Source organism: Amblyomma mixtum, chromosome 1 (genome assembly GCF_055824585.1).
Source record: "Amblyomma mixtum isolate Tamu chromosome 1, ASM5582458v1, whole genome shotgun sequence".
NCBI classification, from domain to species: Eukaryota; Metazoa; Arthropoda; class Arachnida; order Ixodida; family Ixodidae; genus Amblyomma; species Amblyomma mixtum.
Genome location: NC_143012.1, coordinates 126,284,089 through 126,294,494, shown reverse-complemented (window position 1 = coordinate 126,294,494; position 10,406 = coordinate 126,284,089).

Here is a 10,406-nt window from a genome sequence, read left to right as displayed (position 1 = left end):
TCCAGATCTTGCTGCCTCTTATCAGCGACTGTGCCCTCATTTCCTGGAAATAGCTCGGACCCCTTCTCAGTACCGCCTCTCGAATTCCCAGCTGCCACCTGTGCATAGCTGTTCCTGCCTGAACATGTCTGACCTACTGGCCCCTCGCTGTCCATGCCAGTGCAAGCCCCATCCACGTGGCTGGCGCTGGAATGCCCGCCATTGTGGCTTCCAATGGCGGTGTCAGCCGTTTTTGACTCGATCTGAGATAGCTGTACTTGATCTGAGTGCGATTCCGCGCCATCTATTAGCGGTGCGAGAAAGCAGCTGTTCTCACGCCCTTGCTGGCAAGAGTCACAACCAACCCCTCACCTTCGGCTGTCTTTTGAACCGCTCGTTTAGAGAACCAGTGAGCCGTGGCGCCGTGGTTCAGTGAAACAGAGCGGCGGTTCTTCTGGAGAGCCGGCCCTCTCGATCTCGTTCAGCGAGCCGTACTGAAACGTTCCCTTCCGAGCCGTGTCTTCTCGCAAAGAATGGCGCCGTTCGTTGACCGCTGCTGTTCGAACGATGTCACACGACTCTCACGACTCTCACCGATCTTGCATCGTGTGTTGATGCAACACTTCGAAGGAATTAGTGGAAATACCTATAATGCGGTCAAAGTGTAGCATGCATTATGCAGTCGTTATCTGGTTAAAAAACGATATTGGAGAATATTTATAAGAGCAAAATGCAAGTTATCTTTCAACGTTATTCATTTATTCTCATACGCATACAAAATTAGTGTCACAATACAATACAGAATTAGTGTCACAGTAGCTAGAATACAAAAATACCCTTCAACAAAGTACCTAATATCCACAAATCGAAGTTTTACATCAAATGTAGGTTAGGGTTTATAAACAATGTTTTGCTGACTTTGAGTGAGCTGTAAGCCTTACAAAATTAGTGTCACAATATAACACAATTAGTGTTACAGGAGAATATACAAAAATACACTTCAGCAAAGTACTTAACATCCACAAAACAAAGTTCTACATCAAATGTAGGTTGTGCTTTATAAACAATGTTTTGCTAACTTTATCAGAAGTGAGACGACTTCTCCTTTCAGTGCAAATTTGGCCAGCTTTGGAGAATATTCTCTCTCAGGGTGCACTTGTCACGGGAATGCAAAGCCTTTTTAAAGCCAGTGCATACCAGTTCGGGTAGGTGAATTTTTTACTTTCCCACCACTTAAGTGGGTCATTGCTACGGTTAAAGTACGGCTCGTTCAGGTACTTATCAACCTCAACGACAGCCTGCGCTGTAGGGCCTTGGTTTCCTTGCAAGGAACTCAAACTAGTCAAACTCATCCCATACTGAGGAGGTCTGAACAAGCGTCGCGGGCTCATTGCTTGGTCCGGGCTCCGTGCTTTGTATAGTCGCTCTTTCCCTCAAAACAAGCGCTTTTTTAGTCGCCTTTAACTTCGCATCATCCCCAAAGCCTTGGGACTTAAACCGTGGGTTCAAAAGTATTGACTTAGCAATTAACTCGTTTAATTCTCTGTTACCGAATCGCCGTGTCAGACCGTCGATGAGTTCGTTTGCAAGCTTTACAATCGTCTCGGGAGCGTCTGTATTGGTCTCTAGATACTGATTTACTTTTCTCGTCATTATCCTGGACAAAACGGTCGTTTTAGACAATGACACATTTGCTTCGGCAGAAATTTCTGCCGTTACATGACTAAACACTGACAAGACCTTAACAGCATGGGCCAGTTCTGTCCATTCTAGTTCTTCTAACTGATCTTTTCATCCAAGTAACGCCAGAGTTGAAACAAGTGGCTCTTTTTTTCAGTAATTTAACATATCAAAAGTGGAATTCCATCGAGTGGGAACATCTTGCTTCAATTTAAGTGTAGATGTGGGGTTTAAATATTGGGGAGATAAATACGTTCTCCCCGTTTAAGCGCGGCTGACTCAGTTCAAAACCGCGCTTACCCCACCCCGTGGTCGCGTACGCTACCGAGCGCACGCCGACCACGGCGGGCCATGCTCTGCGGGAACAAAGGAACGACACACTGGCTGACACAAACAAGGCATTTATTGCTATAACAACAATAACGCCAGCTAGCAACAAAATACACTGAGGAATCTAGGATGTCCGACTCACCAGCACGGCTACGAGCGAACGTTCGCCCACGCTAGGGCAAAGGGATAAGCTCCGAGGCCAGACGGGACGGGGTGGCGGGAGCAAGTTCCGACTACGAGGCGCCCGCGGCCAAGAGCGGAGCTTTGCGCGTGAACGTCCACACGCTATCCTGTCCCAGGGAGAAGAGAGCCAGCTATTCCTCGCGCGCGCGCAGCAAAACGCCATCCCTGGCGCTGGTGTCGCTGCGACACGAGCGCCCTCCCTTGTTAGTTAGAAGTAACCGAACCGAGAGGAGTGCTTTTCGGGGGCAGCTGACAACAGTGGGGTGCAATGCGGGAAAGTGAACGCAGGGGACGAAGGCGTCCCCACACTTTATTAAGTGAAATTTGCATCTCGTGAAGGTTCGCGAGTGCCGTGCGACTTTGCTTGAAGTATTGGACAATGTACTTCGCTTTATCAAGTTTTGCCCCAATAGATGCCGAAATGGCATCTGTGACGACCAAATTTAAAGTATGCTCAAAGCAACCCAAGTGCCGAAGATTTAGTTCCGTCACAGCTGCTTTCATATTAGCTGAATTGTCAGTGATAACTGCACAATTTTATTTCGGATAGCAAATCTTTCTAAAACTTCAATTACCCAGGCTGCTATATTGCGACTCATGCGTCTGTCGGAAAATTCTGAGCATTTCCTCACAGGAAAAATGAGGACAAAACGCCTCCTGTGCTGATCCGCTTTGTCAGCCGGAAAACAAAAGATCAATGGCTAGCAAAAGTAAAGGATATGAAAGCTAAGCAATCAGACATACGCCTTTTTGACAACCTGACAGCCTTCAACAGGCGACTCTTGTGGCTGGCACGTTCAAAGGCAAAGCAGTGTGGCTACCAGTATACCTGGCAGAGAGGTGGCAAAATATTTGTTAGGAACAGAACCGGAGAGAATGCAATCTGTATTGCTTGCGAAGACGACTTGGTAAACATTCGGTAGCCTTAGGTTTTCACGCGCGCTGATCTTCTGTAGGAAAAAAGAAACCTATCATGACCTATTTTGATATTGATTCTTTCAATAAGTACATGCTGAATTCTGGAAAGTCTCTCAACAATTCTCTCAGTTTTTTTCATTTAAACGCACGAAGCCTGCAAAACAAAATAGATGAAATGGTTGTGTTGCTGTCAACTTTGAGGTTAAAGTGGGATGTATTAGTATTTTCTGAAACTTGGTTTAGCAATGATAATGATGCTCCTAACATTGATAATTATAAATGCGTATCTTTGGCGCGACAACAGAAAAGAGGAGGGGGCTTATCAATTTATTTGAGGAATGAAATCGGCTATCACTGTTTACCTGAATGCTGTGAAATGAATGAAGATGTAGAAGCTTTGTCTTTGTGCTGCGGAAAAATTGTTGTTATAGGTATATACAGACCGCCTTCAGGTTCGGTATCTGCGTTTTGCAACTTTGTTGAAAAAACTTTGGAATATGTCTCTCTTAATAATTATGAAGTGGTTTTTCTTGGTGATATAAATGTTGATATTCTGGGTCAAACGTCCGTTACGAGAAATTTGCTAGATTTGTACAACAGCTATGGATTTGTGAACTTAATTTCCTCACCAACAAGAGTTACTGACAACTCTGAAACGCTTATTGATGTGTGCTTTACGAATATTTGCACTAGTGATGTCCCGGCTGGCGTTTTGACATTAAGCATTAGTGACCATATGCCTATATTCTGTATAGTTCCGAGTCAACCAAAACAACACAGGAGTAAACCGGAATCTTCCACATTTAGAAGAATTGATGAAAACAGCTTATCAGAGTTTCGACGTCTTTGTGCTAGCACAGATTGGAGTAATATTTTAAGACAGGAGGATGCATGCCAATCGTACACAAATTTTATATCTACTATTCAAGAACACTACAATACTGCATTTCCGCAAGCAACGCGCAGAACTCATAGAAAATCAAGAAAGCCGTGGATTTCAAAACAACTATATGACCGCATACAGGAAAAGAACAGACTTTTTTCTCGTTTTGTGAGAACAAAAGACACTGACATTCTCCGTCCATTCAAAACGTTCCGCAATAAGTTAGGCGCTGACATTAAAAAAGCAAGAAGTGATTATTACGCGAGAAAGTTCTCCATGTCTGATGGCTCGAAGGGAACATGGAATACACTTAACGATCTTTTAGGTAAAAACAGAACTAATGCACCCGTCTCACTCCACATTCATGGCGCGAACTATGATGGCGCTGAACTAGCAAATGAATTTAATGGGCATTTCTTATCTGTTTTTCCGCCACAATCAACTGATGGTCCACATCAAGATGCCTCAGTCTATATAACCAGTAAACAAAGTAATTCCATGTTTTTGTTACCATGCACTGACTCAGAAATAATTACCATTATTCACTCCTTACGCAGTAATAGTGCTCCAGGTGTCGATGGCATAGCTCCAGTCCCGATCAAGAAAGTAGCAGATGTCATTGCGATACCATTAGCACATATAGTTAACCTAATGTTCACGACAGGCACATTTCCACATCAGTTGAAAATAGCTCGTGTCACTGCCATTCACAAAGGGGGTGACATTAATGATTTAAATAATTATCGGCCGATCTCCATTCTTTCAGTTTTTTCTAAGATTGCAGAACTTGCAATCAACACACGTCTTTCTCAATATCTCGACAAAAACCATGTCATCTCCAAGCAACAGTACGGATTTCAAAAAAACAAAACAACTGAGGCCGCCTTACTGGAAATCAAAGAAAAGCTAATTGAAAACATAGAAAATAAACTGCTAACAGTTGGCATATTCCTTGATATGAGGAAAGCGTTTGACTCGGTTAACCATAAGATATTGCTTGAAAAAATGCAGTGTTATGGAATACGCGGCGTTCCTTTAACCTTATTTGCTAGCTACCTTGACAACCGATCTCAAACAACTATCATTAACGGTATTTCATCTGGGATCGGTCAGATTGTGTCTGGTGTGCCACAGGGCTCCGTTCTAGGACCAACGTTGTTCTTATTATATATTAATGATATCGTCAACCTTCGTCCAGCAGACAACATTATAATCTATGCAGACGATACTAACGTATTTTTTTCAGGGCAAGATAGTAATATTTTGCAAGCAGCCTCCAATAGTTGGTTATCCCAATTGTCTGTTTGGTTAAAATCAAATAGGTTAGAACTTAATGTCAGGAAAACAAAGTACATACTGTTTAGAGCCAAAAATAAGGAAGTTCCGAACAACTTCCAAATTCACTTCGAACAAGCTCCTATAACTCGTGTCAGCTCTACATTGTTCCTTGGAGTCATTTTTGAAGAACATTTACTCTGGACAGATCATGTAAACTATGTTTGCACTAAAATGGCTCGCTCTGTTGGTATCCTAAATAAATTTCGCACAATACTGCCTCGAAAACTCAAACTACAAATTTATTTCTCTCTAGTCTTTTCGCATGTACAATATTGTTTGTTGATCTGGGGAACGACTACCTCAACCAATCTTGTGAAAGTACTTACTTTACAAAAAAGAGCTGTACGAGCGATTGATAATTTACATTACAGTGAGAGCACAGGTCCTTCCTTCCTCAACCATAGACTGCTAACCATCACGGCGGCTTACCACAAGAAGCTTGCTGTTTATGTCAGAAACCTTATGAAAGGAAACTGGCAGACTTTCGAGAGCACATATTTAATTGCCCAAACAGCATACAGTCTTAGGCACCCTCAATACCATGCATCAAAATCGCGTACAAACTATGGGTTCCAAAAACTAACTCACATAATTCCTCATACATTAAACACCTATCCATATTTAACAGAATTGTCGCTACAAAATATGTCCGAGGTCAGGTTTAGGAAAACTGTTCATGAATATTTTTGTTATAGCTAGTTGTGGTGTGTTTCTACCTAATCAGTTTTTGTCTTTGTTATGTTTTGATCTTAGTTTGTCGTGCTTAGCTCTATGCATGCTTGATCTCTGTTTCGTTGTCAATATATCCGCTGCTTTTCTAGTTTCTGTTACTTATGGAAACTTTGTACCATTGCCAAGTGCCACTTTGTTTTGTTTTTTTTTACATGGGGAGGGCAGGCCTCTGTCAGGCGCTACTAGGCGCCTTTAGCTTGCTCTCCCTTGTTTGCAGTCTCTGTACTGGCCAAACAAAACCAATAAATGAAATGAAATTCAATTCAATAAGACACGATCGCAAGCAAGTTGCATGATCAATGTAATGAGCAGTAAGGGCATAAAAGCTAACATTGTTAATATTAGTCCATCCATCACACGTCAAGCAAACAGCTGGGGCATCAAACAGAGCTGATTTAACTTTTTCTAGGAGTTCGCTATGAACAGCGGGCAAAAAACAATTTGTGAGTGTTTTACGGCTCGGTAAGCTATAATTTGGGTTCAAAACATTGAGTTCTTGAAACTCTTTATCCTCAACCAATGAAAACGGGTGGTACTCTTTGAAAATCATCTTGAGCAATTGAACATCAATCATCCTTTTTTTCTGTGCTGACACTGGTCTAAGTGCATCAACGTATCGAGTCAATGATGACTGCGATAACTGGCTTGATCTAGACCCAGGCGCGGAGAACGGGGTTGACGAAGCCGTCGAAGACGAAGCTGGCGACAGCAAACCATCTTCTGGTATATCAGAATTGTCCGGTAATTGGCTCAGGCCCCTTCAAGGGCGTGGCAACGGCGCCGAGGCAAGAGCAGCAGGGTAGTCGACACTCACGCCTCTCTCGGATGATGATCGGGAGCGCTTGGGTTCCACTCGGCCGAGGGGCACTGTGGGGTGCTTCTTCGTCAAATGCCGTCTAAGATTTCCGGTCGAGCCAGATGACATTGAGAGCACAGCTTGACAGTATCTGCACTTCTTGCAGTCAGTCAATATTTCGAAGTGGTACCAAATTTCGCTGGTTGAGCGATTTGCGTACATCATTAATCTAGGAAGTAAATAGAAACGGAGAACGCCACATTCAAATTATGCATGGGTTGAGAAGGCTGACTTAAAAAAAATGCAGTTTCGCCCGAAAGGCAAAGCGTCGATTGCGATGGCAAATTAATGGAAAGCTATACAGAGTAAAAAAGATAGTACTTTCATCGGCCGTATAAACCTGTAAACATATGCACACTAAGCAAATTAACAAACATCGTGTTTGTTAATGAAGGCCTGAAACATGGAGGCATCTGACTCGATGACCACAGAAACTCGCTGTCAAAACGCGGGAGTGAGTCAGCTGCACGGCAGCAGCAGCGAGCGAAATGAGCTTTGTCGCTTCGTGTAGGTGCTCGAGGTACAGGTGCCCATAGAAGTTCTCGGAACACGCAAATTACCACAAAGCTTAATTACTGGGCAGCCTAAGCACGCAGCCATGCAGTATGTGCTTGGTAGTTCACAGCGCGACCTGCACAATGCACCCCTCAGTACCTGGCTGAGCTTCTAGTCAGCGAGGAAATTGATGTTTTTAGTGATTTCAGTGTTCCGAAAACTTTTGTGGGCACCTGTACAGCGAGGGCGGACTCTGGCCCCGACGCAGGATATACAACATAGAGGTAGATATAAACTGAACTGACAAGAAGATGGGAAACTTACCTTCAAAGACACATGCGCTGACTGAACCGGAGCCGGCAAGCCGAAGACGGAACACCAGGTGAATATGACAGTTGGAACTAAGCGAACTCGAGGTCGTATTTATATACAGTCTAGCCCGGTTACAACGAAGTCGGCGGGAATCGGAAATCACTTCGCTATATCCGCTATTTCGTTATATGTGGACTACGAAAAAAAAATGCAAACATCGGCATACCGTATTATTGCTGCTGAAAGAAGTCGTCCAGCGTCCCCTGAACACGTTTCGCGAGTGCGGACTTCAGGATTGCGGCTTCCATACCATCCAACTGCGAACCAAAGATCTGGTCGAACTCCGCGATAACGCGACAACGATAAAAATGAGCCACGCTTCAACATGCACAATGCTGCCGCGCTTTCTCCCTGCCTTGCGCACCGCGGCACCGACATAAAACAAAGCGCGCGCTGCCACACCTCCTGCAGACTGCAGTCCAGCCGTGGCGCCGACTGCCTGGGAGAAATAGAGAACCGAGATTGGCCAACACGGCCGCTCTCTGCGACGTCATCGAAAAAAAAATCGTCTCTGTTCTTTTTTACATTTTCCCCTGTGCGGCGTGCTCTACGCCGTGACGCCGTTCAAGGACGTCGCAACACGAGACCGGCGTGCCAAGCGATGCAGTGAAGCAACCTTTCGCTCCGCAGGAGAGCAGACGACGCCACGAAAGGACGCCGTCAGCCGAATTTTGCTCTTTTTTCGCGGAAAATATCGCCTCAAGGACGCAAAAATGTGTTGATTGGCAGATTATTTTTCGGTTGGTATTAAATCTCTTCGTTATATCCGCTGACGCGCTCTTATTTACTTCGTTAAAACCGGACCCAAAATGTATTGAAAATCCAAAAATGGGAATGGGAAATTGAAATCCCTTCGTTATAACCGCTATTTCGCTATAAGTGGCTTCGTTATAAACGGGCTAGACTGTATAGGGACCCTACTGGTGGTGAAGGCAAGCCATTAGCAGTAAACTAATGAAGGATGAATCTCCACATGACTACCATGGGCTCCGTCGACGCTAGCGCCAAGGTCCAGGAACCGCTTTAGCGTGCTGAATCATAGGAAATTTTCCATATCGTGCAAGAAGCAAGCTACAAAGGGAAAAAGGGAAGTCAATTTTTAACCCACTGAAAATGTGGTAAATTTTAGGTGTCTCTGAAAACTGCTGTTCCAAACGTGTTTTCCTGCGAAAATGTCAAGAGATACAGTGAAGCTGCCTAATCTTGGTAGCAGAAATTTGGCGTGTCTTCACTTTCTTCTCTAGCCTTGGCTGAAGAACCACAGCAAGCTGTCCAGGAGTATCATTAATCGCGGGCGTGGCAAGGGTACACTGCACAAGAGGCCGGAGTGGGAAGGCCGGAGTGGAAAGAGTGACTCTGCCTGCATTGACATCCGAATGGATACCATCACATTTGATTATGAAGTGTTCAATTGTTTCCACAGATCTACCACACACTGCACATGTGTCATCTTCTTCGTTAAATTTATTTTGTAGCTGCGCGTTCTAAGACACCCTGACCTAGCTTCAAAAAGTAGGGCACCGCCTCTTGAGTTATCATCGGAAAATTCTTTCCTGATCTGCCTCTTCCAGTATCGATATAGTTCTACACTATGTTTCTTTTCCATTGAATTCATCGCACCCACCGACTTCGCACGCACGGATGGATGGATGGATGGATGGATGGATGGATGGATGGATGGATGGATGGATGGATGGATGGATGGATGGATGGATGGATGGATGGATGGATGGATGGATGGATGGATGGATGGATGGATGGATGGATGGATGGATGGATGGATGGATGGACGGACGGACGGACGGACGGACGGACGGACGGACGGACGGACGGACGGACGGACGGACGGACGGACGGACGGACGGACGGACGGACGGACGGACGGACGGACGGACGGACGGACGGACGGACGGACGGACGGACGGACGGACGGACGGACGGACGGACGGACGGACGGACGGACGGACGGACGGACGGACGGACGGACGGACGGACGGACGGACGGACGGATGGGTGGGTGGGTGGGTGGGTGGGTGGGTGGATGGATGGATGGATGGATGGATGGATGGATGTATGGATGGATGGATGGATGGATGGATGGATGGATGGATGGATGGATGGATGGATAGGAGCGCCCCCTTTGAAACGGGGTGGTGGCAATTGCCACCATACTCAGCTTGTCTTTCTTTATTATTTTTTTGTTTACTGTGTTGGCAATTCTCATTAAGATTCGCCATCATCTTTACCCACGGTTTCCTACACTTCTAACCTCATGCCACATCTCTGCTTTTCAGCCACCAATCCTCCAATCGCTTTTTGCTAACTTCCACTGCAGATTTATTTACATGACCATTGTTATCTTTAAACCCTAGGGCCTCAGGAAGAGTGACCGTGCCTGCATCGACATCCGGATGGATACCGTCACATTTGAGTGTGAGGTGTCCAATTGTTTCCACAGATCTACCACACACTGCGCATGTGTCATCTTCTTCGTTAAATTTCTTTTTGTAGCTGCGCGTTCTAGGACACGTTGGCCTAGCTTCAAAAAGTAGGGCACTGCCTCTTGAGTTATCATATAAAAATTCTTTCCTGATCGGCCGTTTCCAGTATCGATATAGTTCTACACTATGTTTCTTTCCC